Below are 20,436 nucleotides of genomic sequence, written 5' to 3'. Positions count from 1 at the left end.
GTCTGCCCCCAAGGCCCACTGCTCATCAGAGGACACATATAAACTCTCTGGGTCCGTGCAGAGCTTTGAAGAGGTCAAAATTAAAGAGACTGAAAACAGGTGATTTCAAGGAGCCATGTGAACCTAACCCTGAAAGAGGCCAGAAATATCAGGGGAGACCTTTCTCAATTTAGTTTAGATCCCCCACAAACGTGCAAGGCTGCAGGGAGAGCAGCATCCTAACTCTACCATCACTGCCCCCAAGAGGGTCTTGGCAGTGTGGGTGAGAGCAGAGAGCCCAAAGGTGGGAGGGCTCCCCAGGGCAGGAGGGGTTGGGAAAGCCTGGGGTTCCCAGGATGACTTCACCAGCAGTCTGGCTGTGACAGCTCTGGAAGGTAAATTACAGGGGCCCCTCTAGGGCCAGGACCACAACAGGAGCTGAGGCTTGGGCATTGTCCACCCCCTCCCCCAGCCTCTCCCCACTAGCCAGGTCTAGTGGGTCCCCTGAAATCACCGCCCACTCTCACAGAAGTAAGGCCATGGAAGCGGCCTAGCCTGACCTGGCTGCCCCGAGGACATCTTCACAAGATTTGGGAAAAGAAGGAGGCAGAAGAGGAAAAGGAAGGACCAGGAAAGCAGCCATCTGGAGAAAGAGCAGGATGGCCTTTAAAAGTGAGATTTCCCGAGGAAGAGCTAAACCAGAACCTCTTTTCATCAAATTAGCAGTTAGAACCTTCCAGGTCTTGTGGCAGCTTCGCAGAGATTAATTATCTGTCAGCTGAGAAGCAGAGTCGGGTGGATGCCCCAGGGTGACACCAGGGGATGGGGGACTCTGGAAGAGACTAAGAGGACACCACAGGAGCCATGGAGGCCTGGGAAACAAGCTTTCCCTCCTTCAGGGGCTGAAGGTTGGCCCTGACACCTGACACCATCTGGCACTCCCCCAGGAAGGGCACCGCTGCAGGGACACCTCCGGTCAGACCCCACCAGGCCTGAGGTGCTGCAGCAAGATGAAAGGCACTGAGGAGAGGATGAGAACTTTCAACTTTTATCTGAACCCTCTCTATCCAAACTCAGGTATCAGGTAGCAAAGGATGTTAAAATGAGATTTACGAAATATTTTTTTCCCCAGAGTCACCAGGATGGGACTTTAGGTCCTTATTTTACAGATGATGATTTGCCACTCAAGAAGACTCACCAAGACCATGCAGGGACTCTGTCGCCCCAGACCCTGAGTCCCATTTCCATGTTCTTTGCATAAACTCATTCAAGCAGAGGTTAGGGCAGCTTTGGTACAGCCAGTCAGCTCCTCTTGTGCCTGGAACTGTGATGTCCAAGAGCAAACGTTTCTTCCCCTGGCTGACCCCATGGTTGCCCCAACTGCTCACCCATCGCCTACGTCCAGAGCTGATTTAGCTGTTTGGACACAAGTGGCTGATTAATAAGAGGAAAAGCAAGCACGGTGGGAGGGGCCTAAGGGGGCAGGCATGCCAATGTGCGGGGCAAGAAGTCCCGGGAAGAGGTAGCTCCATTTGGAAACACCCCCACCAGGATGCAGATGTTCCAGCAGCTGGCTGGGCAGCAGGCCTGGCAGGAAACTGCTCCAACGCTGACCCCAAAACCCATGCCTCTTCCCCAACCCCCTTCTCAACACTTCTGTCCACTCTTCTCCCTGTCTTCCCTGTCCCCTACTCCCTTCCCTCTTCCTACTCTTCCCACCTCTTTTCCTCCCCATTGCTGCATTTCTCACCCACTCTGCCCTTTACACCTTGTCCCTTTCCCCTTTCCCTCCTTGGCATTTGTTCTTTCTCTCTCTCTCTCTCTCTCTCTCCCTCCCTCCCTTCCTCTTTCCCTCCCTCTCTCCTTCCCTCCCTCCACGTCTGGACTTTCTGGTGCTGAGTAGTTCATCTGGGAAGAACAGCCGACCTGGCAGTGTCTTTTTCTTTTGGCCAAAACCAGGGAGTGCAGACACAAGCAAAATGTGCACAAGAGAAGAGGAGAAATTTCATCTAAGGACACGATGTCTCATCTAAGGACACATTCCATTCTCATACTCCCTCCATTCGATAGATGGATGGGAAAAGAGAAGATAATCAGCCCATTGAACAGTTGGAACTCATAGGGCACAGACATGAAATAATTTGCCTTTTTCCGTAATCAAACCCCTGTTTTCAGATGGTCCCTGTCAAATCCCTTTTCCCATCCTCAGTGATAACCCAGGCATATCTCATTGCTGGCTAATCACTTCCAATGATTAAAAAAGCACAAATGAACTGAGCCTTTTTCAGAACTCCATCACACATCCAATAAGGCATCATCTCCTCCCTTCCTCCAACACTGGCCAGGCTCTTGCCTAAAGGACAAAGAGATGATAAAGGGAGCTTGATCTACTCTTAAGACATCTCCTACTCCCCACCCCCACCCCCTGCCACTTCTCATGTGTTGGGGCAAAAAGGATAGAAAAGATGGAAAGTGACAAGTGTCTTTTACAGGAGTGGTGCTATGGTAGTCCTTTGAATTGATAGGCCATTGCTGCCTGTTGGCTTCTAAACTTCACTTGCTCAATCGTGGTGACCATAGCGAGATCTCTGGAGGCCACTCACAGGGCCTGCCCCTGCACAGTGCCCTCAGGGGGGAGATTCAGATTCCCCTCCACCTATTTACCCTCTCATCGCCCTCTACACCTCTGCCACTGGGCTCCTCTCCCCAGGCAGCCAACCCCTTGTGGATGGACCAGGGAGGTGCTGTAAAGGGGAGGGCATGCACACTGAAGGAAGAACCCAACTTTTACATTTTAGAACATTCTTTGGCTGGGAGATCCAGGATTCTGTGTTCTGGTCCCTCACTAGCTAGCTCTGTGTCAATTGACCTTTGAAGTTAGCAGAGCTGTATTCACATTCTGGTTCGTAACTTGCTCACTGAGTGACTTTGACCAGTTATCAGCCTCTTTGTATCCCAGTTGCTTCACCTGCAAAATGGGGATAATAATATCTTCCATCCAGTGCTGCCAAATATGATAGAACTTAGCATAGGACTGGCACAAAATCAATGTCCCGTAAGTACTGGGAACAGTATTTTGCCTCTTGGAGCCCTAGTTTCCCTCATATGTAAAATAAAAAGGAGAGTTTTCAGCTCCCAAGTTCCTTTTCAGCTTTCAATTCTCTAGAATGTACACATTGATCTCCTCTGATGGGGGTATTAGCTATGCCTATGCTGGCAGGAACACAAATCTCCTTCCGTGCTTGCCGAAGTATGCACATTGAATGGAGAGGCTGGGGGACTCCGGTATCAACAACCCAATCCTTTGCGGATCAGTCAGCATCACTCAGGACTTGAGCTACACACCCAGGCTGGACCCCTCACCAAGCCTAAGAGAAAATAAGGATGAACAATTCAGCATTGTCCATGCCCAGTGCTAGAGATGGGAGAACACACTCTACTCAAAGGGGTCAGGACTGCCATCTGGGGATCTGGAAAATCATAATTTCTTACTGTGATATTTTTGTTTCCAAAGTTACAAACCACACCAACCACACAAGCCATCTCTAGTAGATGGATCAAAATTGTCAATACTATTTCTCCTACTGTACTTTGAGTAATTGAAGAACAGAAAAGGAACTTCTTTTGCCAAGGTCACACAGTATCTAGAATTAAAACTCTCTTCATTCTGTAATTAGTCTACAGGCCAAATTGCCTCTAAAGCACTTTTCTCCCTCTCCTCAGCCATCCCTCAGGCTCTGCTAGGAGCAAGGAGAGGAGACCTGAGACCTTGGGGATGCCTGGTACTTTGTTCTCTTTCCAAGCTGATCAGACTCTGAGAGCCACTGAGACTCAGTGAGGGAAGAGCAGAGCTCAGCAGGTTTGGAATGACTCCAGTTCATAGCATTCTCCACTCTCCCTGGAATCCCAGTAAAGACAAAACCCAACAACGCCAGTACACCAAAAAGAATTCAATAATATATTGGGATTTCCCAAAAACCCATGGAGAACTTGGCCAGGCAAAGGACATGTCAACAGCTCTTTTGATGAGTTCAATGTAAATGAATTAGAAACAGATGGGCTAAGTTTCCCTTCAAATACACATGTGCTGGAGAGTTACAGCTGAGAAAATGCTTAGATCTGTGCATTCCCAGGGACTGGTCAACCCCAAACAGAGTGGGATGTTTTGCTGAGTCTCAAATGCTGGCTTCTTCCCCTGTCCCTAAAAATAACTGAGCTGTCCAGCTGCTGGATGGATATTTTCTCTTTTGGTTTTGTTTCATTTGCTTTTCTCACAAAGCACCAGGGTGATAAATGACTTCAAAACCTGGTAGAATGTTCTAGAGAAATCAGGCATCTGGAAAAGTAAAAAAAAGAAAAATCTGCCACTCTGCTCACATCATTCCCCTCACTAGGCATCCTGCCCCTTGAACATTACCTGTCATTACTTACCCATCTGTCAATGTCAACCCCAAGATCTACTTCCTCTGAGAAATCTTTGGGGATTATTTTGGTCTTCCTGGACATAGAAATAAATCATGGCAACAACATTTTGAGCACTTAGTACGTGCCCACAATATTCTGAGCATTTAGTGAATGTCTAAGATAAGGCCTTTGCCCACAGTGAGTTTTTTCTCTAACTAAGAAAGTCCTGGGGCTTCCCCGGTGGCGCAGTGGTTGAGAATCTGCCTGCCAACGCAGGGGACAGGGGTTCGAGCCCTGGTCTGGGAAGATCCCACATGCCCGCGGAGCAACTAGGCCCGTGAACCACAACTACTGAGCCTGCGCGTCTGGAACCTGTGCTCCCAACAAGAGAGGCCGCGATAGTGAGAGGCCCGTGCACCGCGATGAAGAGTGGCCCCTGCTTGCCGCAACTAGAGAAAGCCCTCGCACAGAAACGAAGACCCAACACAGCCAAAAATAAATAATTTTTTTTTAAAAAAGAAGTACTGATTTGCATAAAGAAATTTAAGCTCTTATGTCTTTGTGATTATCTAAAAAAAAAGAAAGTCCTACAAACTTGTGAAGCAATTAAGAGATAACAACAGGTGGTACAGGGAGGTCAAAATTAATGACACAAGCATTAAGTGGCTTCGGGAATTCAGAGAAGGTGCTGTGTGTATTAAAGAGGTCAGAAATCTTGATAGCAACCAATATCTATTAACAGCTGTGTTTGGGGGAGTTTCACAAATGTTTTCTCTTCTGATCTTCACAAAAGCTCTTTAACATAGACAGGGATTGATTTTACAGAAGGGACTCAGGAAGATTAAATGTCTTGTTCACGGTCATACCACAGGTAAGTGGTGAAGTAGTATTAGAGGGCAGACCCATGGCTTCTAACCCAGGCACCCTCGCCTTACGTCACACCACGTTTTGCAAAGGTCTGTTAAAGTCAGACAGGTGAGGTTCCCTGATGTAACTACAGCCTTATCCTGGAATCTCCTTATGACTGGAATATCCTGGACATTTCTGAATATGTCCAAAGTTGACCTTCACACTCCCACCTTCCCATTTTGCTAATGAAATGTACTCACCTGGGATTTTCTCCTCTTCTCTGCCATTTTTAAAGATTCAGCCTAAGTCTGTACCTAGGATTTCTCCAGCCTAAAATGTTTTCTCCTTTTTTGGAACAAATAGGACTTACTGGTTGCATTTCTCACTTGTCAACTAATTATGCACTGGGTTGCACATCACTTCTGCTACCTTGGATGTTTATTTAAATGATCTTAGGGTATTGTTTAGCACATCAATGTGTCATCTTCTGCAGAGATTAGTTACCTCTGAGGAGAGCTTTTATGTCTGATGCATGCTCCCAGCTGTTTTGAGAGTGTTTCAATGGCCACAATGAGCAACGATGTCTTGATAAAAGTAACAGTCTCCACCCTTGATGATGACTCCCAGCTGCAGCCCCAGGTCCCATCCTGCTGTAGGACTGTCCACCTGCATGTTTTACATGCTTCTCAAACTCCTCATGTTGAAAATGCTACTATCTTCCCCTAAAACTAGCTTTCTTCTAGAGATTTCTCTTGCTTCAGAGACAATGTAATTCTCCCAATCAGATTCCAAAGGTAATCATCAGCTTTGATCCTGACCCTGGACTCCTGTTGATTGTTAATTTGAAGTTTCTTATATGTGTTAAAGGGGGCCCTATCATTGATGTGTTGGATGATCTGGCAGAGATAAAGAACAGATTCCTGGGGGTGGCTGTAAAGTGAAAGGATGAGATACACAGGTGTTGGGCTTCACCCCGCAGGCCTGCAAACACTGTGCTTGCCCAGCTTCAAGACGGAAGAAAGAGCCCGGAGTCAGCAACAGAGACATCAATGGTTTAATGGGTCGGGGAGCTTACACGTCCTGGAGCGACACCCCACTGTGTGCAGCAGATGGTGGGCAGGACATGGCAACAGTCCTCACTTCCAGAAGAAAAGGGAGATTGCCAGTTACAAGGGAATTGACGTCAGGTAGGCTATCGGTTACCAAAGAAACTAGCAGAGGGGCACGCCCCTCACTGCCCCTTTGATAAGAACAACCACTAGCTGGGGCCTGGGGCAAGTATGTAGGAATGTCAGTCAAGTGAGTAGGGTATAAGTGAAGCAGTTCGGCACCCATGGGTAGAGCAGGGGATGTACAGAGAGCAAGAGATCAGCCACTTTGAGTGGCCTGACCACAAAACAGGGAAACAATTAGACAACTACCCAGACCCTGTGTTGTCAGTTCACGTTGCAAGTGCCATGGGGATGACAAGCTTTGGTTGAAGTAAGTCAAAGATGCTTCCTGGAAGAGGATTCAAGTGAGCCTTGGAGGCAAGGAGGGCTGAGTTGGGAGGAGAAGGCTCTGTGGCCTGCCCTGTGGGGAGGGAAGAGAAGATAAATGCATAATCCTGTTCCCAGGCATCAGAAGAGATCCAGAGGAAATGCAGATGAGACAGGGAAATGCTGAGATCCGGAAGGGGATATGTCCAATGGGCCTGGCTCAGGGAGCTGAGAAAAAGAATACCAGAACCAATGTTCAGAACCTAGACTTCCTCTCCCTTCTCTTTCAGAACAGAGCCAGGTGTAGTCTCCCCATGGCAGGATTCTGGGTTTGTTCCTATGTGACCATGGTACATGCTTTCAGCAGCTTCACTGTCAGCAAGAAATTGTACCCAGAATAAGCCTTCCACACCTCCTTTGAGAGCCTCTCTTTCTGCCCCTAGAGTCTAACTCCCAGGGTGCCTTGGAGTGCCCCCAAGAACAAGAAGCTCAGGAGAGCCTCACAGAGGCTGGAGGATGTGGGCAGCTGAAGCCATTGGGTCTCAGCCTTAGTGACTGGGTTACCTCCATGTCCCAAGGCTATTTTTCAAAGGGGCAAAGAGGAAGTCAGCCAGCTTTCGAAGTTCCCCACCTGGGGGAGGCACTGGGGACTGCGGTCAGAATCCCACCTTCCCTCTCCTTCCTTACTGTGGTAGCCATGAGAATGATCATCCTGGACTTAATGGAACATAAATGACTAAGGGCTCCAACTCCTAATATTTTAAATCCATGGACTATGGTTCAAGGACACCCAGAGGCTTTGTAGAACTTTCCTTAAACTAATCTAAGGATGCTTCCACCCAATATTCTCTCCATCTCCTTCACAAAGTCAGATTTGGATCATGGTCTGAAGATTTTTTTTTTTTTTTTGTGGTTGTAATAAAAATGTAATAGGGAAGAAGCTTTTGTATCCTATTACAAGTTAATCACTAAAAGGATGTTGCCTATAAGCTTAAATTATACATAATGGCCCATCTCTGGGAACCCTTCTTCCCAGGTAATGAGCATTAAGCTAAAATACCTTTGTTTAGCTCACAGGAAACATCCTGACTAGGCCCACCTGTGAATGACTGTAGGGAGGAAGAATTAACACATCCCCTCTGGAGGCTGATGGGAACCAGGAAGTATTTGACTTTACTCCCTCCCTCTTAATATAAAAGGAGCCTGAATACTAACTCAGGCAAGATGGTTCTTTGGGGCATGAGCCTACCATCTTCTCAGTTTGCTGGCTTTCCAAATAAAGTCGTTATTCCTTCCCTCAACAACTCATCTCTTGATTATTGGTCTGTCGTGCAGCGAGCAGTATGAGTTTAGACTTGGTAACAAAAACACATAATATGAAATTTACCTTCTTAACAAATTCTTAAGTGTACAGTAGAGAGTTGTTAACTCTAAACACAGTGTTATACAGCAGATCACTAGAATTTTTTCAACTTGCATAACTGAAACTTTAAACCCATAGAACTCCCCATTTCCCCCTCCCCCCAGCTCCTGGCACCTACCATTCTATTGTTTCTGTGAGTCTGACTACTTTAGATACTTCATATAAGTGGAATCATGAAGTATTTGTCCTTCTGTGACTGGCTTACTTAACGTAGCATAATATTCTTGAGGTTCATCCCTGTTGTTACATAAGAGAGGATTTCCTTCTTTTTTAAGGTTAAATTATATTCCATTATATGATGTATTTACTGCATTTTCTTTACTCAACCATAAGTGGACATTTAAGTTGCTTCCACATCTTCACTATTGTGAATAATGTTGCAGTGAACATGGGAGTGCAAAATATCTCTTCAAGACCCTGACTTAAATTCCTTTGTATAAATACCCAGAAGTGGAATTGATGGATCATTTGGTAGTTCTATCTTTAATTTTTTGAGAAAAAGCCATACTGTTTTCCTTAGAGTCTGCACCATTCTATTTTCTCACCAATAGTGCCAAGAGTTCCAATTTCTTCAAATCTTAGCCTACACTTGGTTTGGTTTGGTTTAGTTTGCTTTGGTTTGGTTTGGTTCCGTTTTATAGTGGCCACCCTAGCAGGTGTGAATTGATATCTCATAGTGGTTTTGATTCACATTTCCCTGATGATTAGTGATGTTGATGATCTTTCCATATACTTGCTGTTCATTTGTATGACTTTTTTAGGGAAGAATCTATTCAAGTCCTTTGCCATATTGTCAGCTGATCTTCAACAAAGGTGCCAAGGTTACACAATGGAGAAAGGATAGTTTCTTCAACAAATGGTTGAGAAAACAGGATATCCACTTGCAAAAGAATGAAACTGGACCCCTACCTTACACAATACACAAAAATCTATTCAAAATGGGCTAAAGACTGAAACATAAGACCTGAAACTGTAAAACTTAAAAGAAAACATAGGCGAAAAGCTTCATGACATTGGTCTTGGCCATGTTTTCTTAGATGTGACATCAAAAGCTCACACAACAAAAGCAGAAATAGACAAATCAGACAACATCGAAGCAAAACTTTTCTGCACAGCAAAGGAAACAATCAACAGAATGAATAGGCAACCCATAGAATAGGACAAAATATTTGCAAACTATGTATCTAATAAGGGGTTACAACTCAATATCGAAAGGACAAGTGACTATTCTAAACCTTCCCTGGTTCCCTCCCTTTTTTATGTCATAGAGGCTGTTCCCTCCTTCACCTCTCCCTGTGCTCAGAGATCAGGCAGGGAAGATAATATCAAGGATTTCATTCTCACAGAAGTGCCAGACACTGAATATGTCTCTAACATCTTCCTCCCAGGGACAACTGCCTTTAGGAGAGTCTGTAGAGAAAAATTATAAACCGAAGTAATAAATCTCTAAGAGGTTGCAGGCGTGGGTAGAGATTTCCGGTACTTTAACAGGTGGGGAAGGGTTTGCTTACTTTCATTTCCAAGGGTCAAAGAAGGCTCCTCAGCATTCTCAACATTCATCAGATCTGCCTGCATCCACAATGGGTAGGTAATATTCCTAATCCAAGAAGATTTCAGAGCATCAATATCACCATTAATAAGGAGTATTTTAAAATCTCAACCAGAGTTTATTCACTGCTTTCAGAGCTCCAAACCCCAAACAGTATGATTCCTCCCACTGCTACAACTGCAGAGACTAATGGAATGTGGAAAGTACTACAGATGAGCCCTGAGGTGACTAACGATTCCAGGCAGTTCTTGTTTTCTTAAAATAAATCTTCCGGGATACTTTTCTTTGGAGAATAAAATTGTAAAAAGAAAAAACTCTTTAGGAAAATATGTTTATTTTGTTTTTACATAAAATAGTTCTAGGACTTATGGACCTATATAATGCTCAGGAAAAAGAAGAAGGAAGAGGAGAAGAAGGAGGAGGAAGAAGAGAAAAAGAAGGAAGTAGAAGGCAAGTGTTGTTTGTCTCTCAACTCTGTCCCATCTGTTTTGTATTGCAAAATTATACCACACATACAGAAAGGTACCTAAAATATAAGTATACATTTTAATAAATAATTACACTACCAGGTCAAGATAAAGACATTTCCAGCATCCAGGATCCCCTCCAACTGCCCCTCTCTCTCTCCAACCAAAGGTAACCATTATCATGATCTTTATGACAATCATTTCTTTGCTTTTCTTTATAATCTTATCACCTAATTGGCATTCCTAAACACTACAGTTTAATTTTGCCTGTTTAGAGCCTTATATAAAAGGAATCACATATATATTCTTTCATGTTCAGATTCATTTGCTTAATGTTAGGCTTGTGGAGTTCATCCAGGTTTTGCATGCAGCAGTAGTTTGCTCACTCTCTTTGCTAAATAGTATGCCACTAGATGAATATACTAAATTTTATTTATCCATCCTACTGGTGATGGGCATTTGGGTTCTTTCCAGCATTGGGTTATTGCAAATTATCTCTTGGCCTGTATGTGCATGAATTTCTGCTGACTGTACATTTAAGAGTGAAATTGTTAGGTCACAGGATATGGATATCTTCAGCTCTGGGAAGCACAGCCAAACTGATTTCCAACATGGTTGTGTCGATTTACACTCTCACCAGTATTGTATACGAGCTCTCACTGCTCCACATCCTTATAAAAATTTTCTATTAACGTTTTTTTTTTTTAATCAACCATTCTGTAGTGATGTAGTGTTACCTCATTGTGGTTTTAATTTGCATTTTCCCTATTATTATTGATTACTAATGAAAGTGGACATGTTGTAAGGTGAACACATGGTCTTTTTGTGGAAAACCTGTTGAAATCTCTTGTCCATTTTTCTGTTGGGTTGTCTTTATTTTATTATTGATCTCTAGGTGTTCTTTCTTCTGGAGTTGGTTTTATGTATTGCAAATATCTTGTCTCATTCTTGGGGTTGCATTTTCACTCTCTTGTGGTTTCTTTTAATAGACGGAAGTTCTAAATTTAAACGTAGGTAAATTATCAGTCTTTTCCATAGAATCAGTGCTGTTTCCTGTTTTAAAACCTTTTCCTCTTCTGAGACTATGAAGATATTCTCTATCTTGTCTTCCATAAGATTTATTATTTTGCCTTTTACATTTATATACACAATCCATCTGTAATTTGTTTTAATGGTGTTAGGTAGGGGTCAGAATCGTTTTCTTTCTTTTTTAACCTTATAGAGATCTATTTTGTTCTGCAAGCATTTATTGAAAAGACCATTCTTTGCCCACTGCAATATAGTGTAACATTTGTCATAAATCAAGTGCTCATATGTACACGGGTCTGTTTCTAGGCCATTTATTCTGTCTCATTCATCTATTAACCTCTTACTGTAACAATACTGCACCATCTTAATTATTGTAGCTTTAAAAGAAATCTTACAATTCAATAGAATAAATCTTCTTATTCTTCTTCAAGAGTATCTTGGTTATTCTTAGCATAATTTACATCTTGTTTGTCTTTTTTTAGATTTACTCTTAGAATTTCATTTTATATCTTTGATGGTACTATAAATGGTACATTTATATTTTAAACACTAATTTTCTAATTGTTTATGGCCAGTATTTCAAAATCAATTGGTTTGTGAGTAGTGACCTGTTTACAGAAAGCTCAGTAAACTGATTTGTAAATGCTAATGATTTATCTGTAGATTTGTTTAGGTATTTTTTACATATACAATATAAGCTATGAATAAATACTGACAATTTTATTTCTTGCTTTGCAATTAAAATAATGTTATTTTTCCACTTGTCATGGTGCATAGGTTAGGGTGTCTTATACAGTGTTGAATAGAAATAATGATAGTGGGCACCTTGGCCTTGGCCATGATCTCAAAAGAAAATCTGCCAACATTTATACATAAAGTATTATTTTTTGTTTGTCATGCTTTTTTTCATATAATTAATAATCATTATTTTTAAGAAAACACTTTATTGAGATAAGCTTGACATACAGAAAGCTGTATATGTTTAACGTATACAACTTGATGAGTCTGGAGGTAAGTATATACCTATGAAACTACTGCCACAATCTATGTCATCAACATACCCATCACCTCCAAAAGTTTCCTCCTGCCCTCTTAATTATATTAATTTTTTGTGATAAGCATGTTTAACATAAGATCCACAATCTCAGCAAATTTTTAAGTATACAGTACAGTAATGTTAACTGTAAGATCTATGCTTCACAGATCTCTAAGATGTAAAACTGACACTTTGTACCCTTTGACTAATGCTTACCCATTCCTACCTCCCCCGAGCCCCTGGCAACCACTACTCTGTATCCTGCTTCTATGAGTTTGACTATTTTAGATTCCCCATTTAAGTGATAACATGCAGTATTTGCCCTCTGTACTGACTTATTTCAACCCAGCTGAAAAATTGGCAAAGGAAATAAATACACATTTCTTCAAAAAAGGTATACAAATGACCAATGGGTATATGAAATGATACTCAACTATCACTAATTGGCAGAGAAATACAAATCAAAATTGCAGGAACTATCACCTCCCACCTGTTAAGATGGCTACTTTTTTAAATGATAATAATAAATTAAAATTTTAAAAAATAAAAAAAAATTTTAATAAATAAAAATAAAAAATAAGTGTTGGCAAGAATGTGGAGAAATTGGAACCCTTGGGCACTGTTAGTGGGAAAGTAAATTGTTGCAGTCACAATGGAAAACAATATGTAGATTCCTCAAAAAATTAAAAATAGAACTACCATATGATTCAGCAATTCCACTCCTGGGTATATATTCAAAAAAAAATTAAAATCAGGATCTTGAAGAAATATCTGCATTCCCATGTTCACTGCAACATTACTCACAATGACCAAGACATGGAAGAAACCTAAATGTCCATGACTGGATGAATGGATAAAGAAAATATTACACACACACACACACACACACACACACACACACACACATGAATATTATTCAGCCATAAAAAAGGATATCCTTCCATTTGCAAAAACATAGATGTACCTGGAATACATTACACTGAGTAAAATATTGTTTAAGGTAGGGGTTTTGTACATCTCCTTTATCAAAAAGATTATCCTTTATGACAAGGAAGTTTATTTTTATTCCTACTTTGCTAAAGTTTTATTTTTATCATAAATTTTATCAAACATTTTTCTTATACCTATTGAAATAATCACATCATTTTTCTGCTTTAGTCTGCTAATTTGGTAATATATATTCATTGATTTTCAACTATTAAGCCAATTCTATATTCACAAAATAAACCCAGCTCAGAAGTGACAGATTATGTCTTCCCATATATTACTGGGTTTGGTTTGCTATTTGTTTAGGATTTCTGTCTAAATATTCAGGAGAGATTCTGGCATTTACCTGATACTTCTCCATTCTTTTTCACAGATTTTGGTATCAAGTTTATGCTGGTCTCATAAACAAGTTGGAAAAAATCCCTTTCTTTTCCCTCTGTAGAAGAGTTTGGTTAAACGGGCATTATTTCTTTCTTAAATGTTTGGTAATTCTTTTTTTTTTTTTTAACATCTTTATTGGAGTATAATTGCTTTACAATGGCGTGTTAGCTTCTGCTTTACAACAAAGTGAATCAGTTATACATATACATATGTTCCCATATCTCTTCTCTCTTGCATCTCCCTCCCTCCCATCCTCCCCATCCCACCCCTCTAGGTGGTCACAAAGCACCGAGCTGATCTCCCTGTGCTATGCAGCTGCTTCCCACTAGCTATCTATTTTACATTTGGTAGTGTATATATGTCCATGACACTCTCTCACCCTGTCACATCTCACCCCTCCCCCTCCCCATATCCTCAAGTCCATTCTCTAGTAGGTCTGTGTCTTTATTCACGTCTTGCCACTAGGTTCTTCATGACCTTTTTTTTTTTTTCCTTAGATTCCATATATATGTGTTAGCATACTGTATTTGATTTTCTCTTTCTGACTTACTTCACTCTGTATGACAGACTCTAACTCCATCCACCTCACTACAAATACCTCCATTTCATTTCTTTTTATGGCTGAGTAATATTCCATTGTATATATGTGCCACTTCTTCTTTATCCATTCATCTCTTGATGGACACTTAGGTTGCTTCCATGTCCTGGCTGTTGTAAATAGAGCTGCAATGAACATTGTGGTACATGACTCTTTTTGAATTATGGTTTTCTCAGGGTATACGCCCAGTAGTGGGATTGCTGGGTCGTATGGTAGTTCTATTTTTAGTTTTTTAAGGAACCTCCATACTGTTCTCCATAGTGGCTGTATCAACTTACATTCCCACCAACAGTGCAAGAGTGTTCCCTTTTCTCCACACCCTCTACAGCATTTATTGTTTCTAGATTTTTTGATGATGGCCATTCTGACGGGTGTGAGATGATATCTCATTGTAGTTTTGATTTGCATTTCTCTAATGATTAATGATGTTGAGCATTCTTTCATGTGTTTGTTGGCAATCTGTAAATCTTCTTTAGAGAAATGTCTATTTAGGTCTTCTGCCCATTTTTGGATGGGGTTGTTTGTTTTTTTGTTATTGAGCTGCATGAGCTGCTTGTAAATCTTGGAGATTAATCCTTTGTCAGTTGCTTCATTTGCAAATATTTTCTTCCATTCTGAGGGTTGTCTTTTGGTCTTGTTTATGGTTTCCTTTGCTGTGCAAAAGCTTCTAAGTTTCATTAGGTCCCATTTGTTTACTTGTGTTTTTATTTCCATTTCTCTAGGAGCTGGGTCAAAAGGGATCTTGCTGTGATTTATGTCATAGAGTGTTCTGCCTTTGTTTTCCTCTAAGAGTTTGATAGTATCTGGCCTTACACTTAGGTCTTTAATCCATTTTGAGTTAATTTTTCTGTATGGTGTCAGGGAGTGTTCTAATTTCATACTTTTACATGTACCTGTCCAATTTTCCCAGCACCATTTATTGAAGAGGCTGTCTTTTCTCCACTGCATATGCTTGCCTCCTTTTTCAAAGATAAGGTGACCATATGTGCGTGGGTTTATCTCTGGGCTTTCTATCCTGTTCCATTGATCTATATTTCTGTTTTTGTGCCAGTACCAAACTGTCTTGATTACTGTAGCTTTGTAATATAGTCTGAAGTCAGGGAGCCTGATTCCTCCAGCTCCATTTTTCTTTCTCAAGATTGCTTTGGCTATTCGGGGTCTTTTGTGTTTCCATACAAATTGTGAAAATTTTTCTTCTAGTTCTGTGAAAAATGCCAGTGGTAGTTTGATACGGATTGCACTGAATCTGTAGATGCTTTGGGTAGTAGAGTCATTTTCACAATGTTGATTCTTCCAATCCAAGAACATGGTATATCTCTCCATCTATTTGTATCATCTTTAATTTCTTTCATCAGTGTCCTATAATTTTCTGCATACAGGTCTTTTGTCTCCTTAGGTAGGTTTATTCCTAGATATTTTATTCTTTTTGTTGCAATGGTAAACGCGAGTGTTTTCTTAATTTCACTTTCAGATTTTTCCTCATTAGTGTATAGGAATGCAAGAGATTTCTGTGCATAAATTTTGTATCCTGCTACTTTACCAAATTCATTGATTAGCTCTAGCAGTTTTCTGGTGGCATCTTTACGATTCTCTATGTATAGTATCATGTCATCTGCAAACAGTGACAGCTTTACTTCTTCTTTTCTGATTTGGTTTCCTTTTATTTCTTTTTCTTCTCTGATCGCAGTGGCTAACACTTCCAAAACTATGTTGAATAGTAGTGGTGAGAGTGGGCAACCTTGTCTTGTTCCTGATCTTAGTGGAAATGGTTTCAGTTTTTCACCATTGAGGACAATGTTGGCTGTGGGTTTGTCATATATGGCCTTTACTATGTTGAGGAAAGTTCCCTCTATGCCTACTTTCTGCAGGGCTTTTATCATAAATGGGTGTTGAATTTTGTCAAAAGCTTTCTCTGCATCTATTGAGATGATCATATGGTTTTTCTCCTTCAATTTGTTAATATGATGTATCACATTGATTGATTTGCGTATATTGAAGAATCCTTGCATTCCTGCAATAAACCCCACTTGATCATGGTGTATTATCCTTTTAATAGGCTGTTGGATTCTGTCTGCTAGTATTTTTTTGAGGATTTTTGCATCTATGTTCATCAGTGATATTGGCCTGTAGTTTTCTTTCTTTCTGACATCTTTATCTGGTTTTGGTATCAGGGTGATGGTGGCCTCATAGAATGAGTTTGGGAGTGTTCCTCCCTCTGCAATATTTTGGAAGGGTTTGAGAAGGATAGGTGTTAGTTCTTCTCTAAATGTTTGATAGAATTCGCCTGTGAAGCCATCTGGTCCTAGGCTTTTGTTTGTTGGAAGGTTTTTAAACACAGTTTCAATTTCACTGCTTGTGATTGGTCTGTTCATATTTTCTATATCTTCCTGGTTCAGTCTCGGCAGGTTGTGCATTTCTAAGAATCTGTCCATTTCTTGCAGGTTGTCCATTTTATTGGCATAGAGTTGCTTGTAGTAATCGCTCATGATCGTTTGTATTTCTGCAGTGTCAGTGGTTACTTCTCCTTTTTCATTTCTAATTCTATTGATTTGAGTCTTCTCCCTTTTTCTCTTGATGAGTCTGGCTAATGGTTTATCAATTTTGTTTATCTTCTCAAAGAACCAGCTTTTAGTTTTATTGATCTTTATTATTGTTTCCTTCATTTCTTTTTCATTTATTTCTGATCTGATCTTTATGATTTCTTTCCTTCTGCTACCTTTGGGATTTTTTTGTTCTTCTTTCTCTAATTGCTTTAGGTGCAAGGTTAGGTTGTTTATTCGAGATGTTTCCTGTTTCTTGATGTAGGCTTGTATTGCTATAAACTTCCCTCTTAGAACTGCTTTTGCTGCATCCCATAGGTTTTGGGTCGTCGTGTCTCCATTGTCATTTGTTTCTAGGTATTTTTTGATTTCTCCTTTGATTTCTTCAGTGATCACTTCATTATTAAGTAGTGTATTGTGTAGCCTCCATGTGTTTGTATTTTTTACAGATCTTTTCCTGTAATTGATATCTAGTCTCATAGCGTTGTGGTCGGAAAAGATACTTGATATGATTTCAATTTTCTTAAATTTACCACGGCTTGATTTGTGACCCAAGATATGATCTATCCTGGAGAATGTTCCATGAACACTTGAGAAAAATGTGTACTCTGTTGTTTTTGGATGGAATGTCCTATAAATACCAATTATGTCCATCTTGTTTAATGTATCATTTAAGGCTTGTGTTTCCTTATTTATTTTCATTTTGGATGATCTGTCCATTGGTGTAAGTGGGGTGTTAAAGTCCTCTACTATGATTGTGTTACTGTCGATTTCCCCTTTTATGGCTGTTAGTATTTGCCTTATGTATTGAGGTGCTCCTATGTTGGGTGCATAAATATTTACAATTGTTATAGCTTCCTCTTGGATCGATCCCTTGATCATTATATAGTGTCCTTCTTTGTCTCTTCTAATAGTCTTTATTTTAAAGTCTATTTTGTCTGATATGAGAATTGCTCCTCCAGCTTTCTTTTGATTTCCATTTGCATGCAATATCTTTTTCCATCCCCTCACTTTCAGTCTGTATGTGTCTCTAGGTCTGAAGTGGGTCTTTTGTAGACAGCATATATATGGGTCTTGTTTTTGTATCCATTCAGCCAGTCTGTGTCTTTTGGTGGGAGCATTTAATCCATTTACATTTAAGGTAATTATCAATATGTATGTTCCTATTCCCATTTTCTTAAATGTTTTGGGTTTGTTATTGTAGGTGTTTTCTTTCTCTTGTGTTTCTTGCCTAGAGAAGTTCCTTTAGCATTTGTTGTAAAGCTGGTTTGGTGCTGCTGAACTCTCTCAGTTTTTGCTTGTCTGTAAAGGTTTTAATTTCTCCATCAAATCTGAATGAGATCCTTGCTGGGTAGAGTAACCTTGGTTGTAGGTTTTTCTCCTTCATCACTTTAAGTATATCCTGCCACTCCCTTCTGGCTTGCAGAGTTTCTGCTGAAAGATCAGATGTTAACCTTATGGGGATTCCCTTGTGTGTTATTTGTTTTTTTTCCCTTGTTGCTTTTAATATGATTTCTTTATATTTAATTTTTGATAGTTTGATTAATATGTGTCTTGGCGTGTTTCTCCTTGGATTTATCCTGTATGGGACTCTCTGTGCTTCCTGGACTTGATTAACTATTTCCTTTCCCATATTATGGAAGTTTTCAACTATAATCTCTTCAAATATTTTCTCAGTCCCTTTCTTTTTCTCTTCTTCTTCTGGGACCCCTATAATTCAAATGTGGGTGTGTTTAATGTTGTCCCAGAGGTCTCTGAGACTGTCCTCAGTTCTTTTCATTCTTTTTTCTTTATTCTGCTCTGCAGTAGTTATTTCCACTATTTTATCTTCCAGGTCACTTATCCGTTCTTCTGCCTCAGTTATTCTGCTATTGATCCTGTCTAGAGTACTTTTAATTTCATTTATTGTGTTTTTCATCATTGCTTGGTTCCTCTTTAGTTCTTCTACGTCCTTGTTAAATGTTTCTTGCATTTTGTGTATTCTATTTCCAAGATTTTGGATCATCTTTACTATCATTATTCTGAATTCTTTTTCAGGTAAACTGCCTATTTCCTCTTCATTTGTTAGGTCTGGTGTGTTTTGACAGTGCTCCTTCATCTGCTGTGTGATTTTTGTCTTCTCATTTTGCTTATCTTACTGTGTTTGGGGTCTCCTTTTCACAGGCTACAGGTTCATAGTTCCTGTTGTTTTTGGTATCTGTCCCCAGTGGCTAAGGTTGGTTCAGTGGGTTGTGTAGGCTTCCTGGTAGAGGGGACTAGTGCCTGTGTTCTGGTGGATGAGGCTGGATCTTGTCTTTCTGGTGGGCACATCCACGTCTGGTGGTGTGTTTTGGGCTGTCTGTGGCCTTATTATGATTTTAGGCAGCCTCTCTGCTAATGGATGGGGCTGTGTTCCTGTCTTGCTAGTTGTTTGGCATAGGGTGTCCAGCACTGTAGCTTGCTGGTCGTTGAGTGAAGCTGGGTCTTGATGTTGAGATGGAGATCTCTGAGAGATTTTCACCATTTGGTATTACGAGGAGCTGGGAGGTCTCTTTTGGACCAGTGTCCTGAAGTTGGCTCTCCCACCTCAGAGGCACAGCCCTGATGCCTGGCTGGAGCACCAAGAGCCTTTCATCCACACAGCTCAAAATAAAAGGGAGAAAAAAATAGAAAGAAAGAAAGAAAGATAGAGGATAAAATAAAATAAAATAATATAAAATAAAGCTATTATAATAAAAAATAAGGAAAAATTATTTAAAATAAATTTATTAAGAAAATTTTTTTTAATTTTTAAAAATAGATTTATTAATTTTTTATAATAAAAAATAAGAAAAAATTATTAAGACAAAAAAATTTTAATTTTTTAAAATAAAAATTATGAAAAAACTTTTAAGAAAATTTTTTTTTAATTTTTAAAAATAGAAAATAGGGAAAAAATTATTAAGAAAACATTTATTAAGAAAAAAAAAATTTAAGTAAAAAAACGGGTTGAAGTGAACCCTAGGACTAATGGTGAAAGCAAAGCTATACAGACAAAATCTCACCCAGAAGCATACACGTATACACTCACAAAAAAAGGAAAAGGGAAAAAATTAATATATCCTGCTCCCAAAGTCCACCTCCTGAATTTGGGATGATTCGTTGTCTATTCAGGTATTCAACAGATGCAGGCACATCAAGTTGTTTTTGGAGCTTTAATCCTCTGCTTCTGATGCTGCTGGGAGAGATTTCCCTTTCTCTTCTTTGTTCGTACAGCTCCCGGGGTTCAGCTTTGGATTTGGACCCGCCTCTGCGTGTAGGACGCCTGAGGGTGTCTGTTCCCCACCCAGACAGAACGGGGTTAAAGGAGCAGCTGCTTCAGGGGCTCTGGCTCACTCAGGCCAGGGGGAGGGAGGGGTACGGATTTGGGGCGAGCCTGCAGCGGCAGAGGCCGGCAGGAAGTTGCAGCAGCCTGAGGCGCACCATGCGTTCTCCCGGAGAATTTTTCCCTGGATCATGGGACCCTGGCAGTGGCGGGCTGCACAGGCTCCCGGGAGGGGCGGTGTGGAGAGTGACCTGTGCTCGCACACAGGCTTCTTGGTGGCGGCAGCAGCAGCCTTAGCGTCTCATGCCCGTCTCTTGGGTCCACGCTAATAACCGCGGCTCGCGCCCGTCTCTGGAGTTCGTTTAGGCGGCGCTCTGAATCCCTTCTCCTTGCATGACGCAAAACAAAGAGGCAAGAAAAAGTCTCTTGCCTC

This window comes from Eschrichtius robustus, chromosome 14, assembly GCF_028021215.1.
Source record: "Eschrichtius robustus isolate mEscRob2 chromosome 14, mEscRob2.pri, whole genome shotgun sequence".
In the NCBI taxonomy this organism is placed as follows: domain Eukaryota; kingdom Metazoa; phylum Chordata; class Mammalia; order Artiodactyla; family Eschrichtiidae; genus Eschrichtius; species Eschrichtius robustus.
This window is presented reverse-complemented; position numbering follows the sequence as displayed.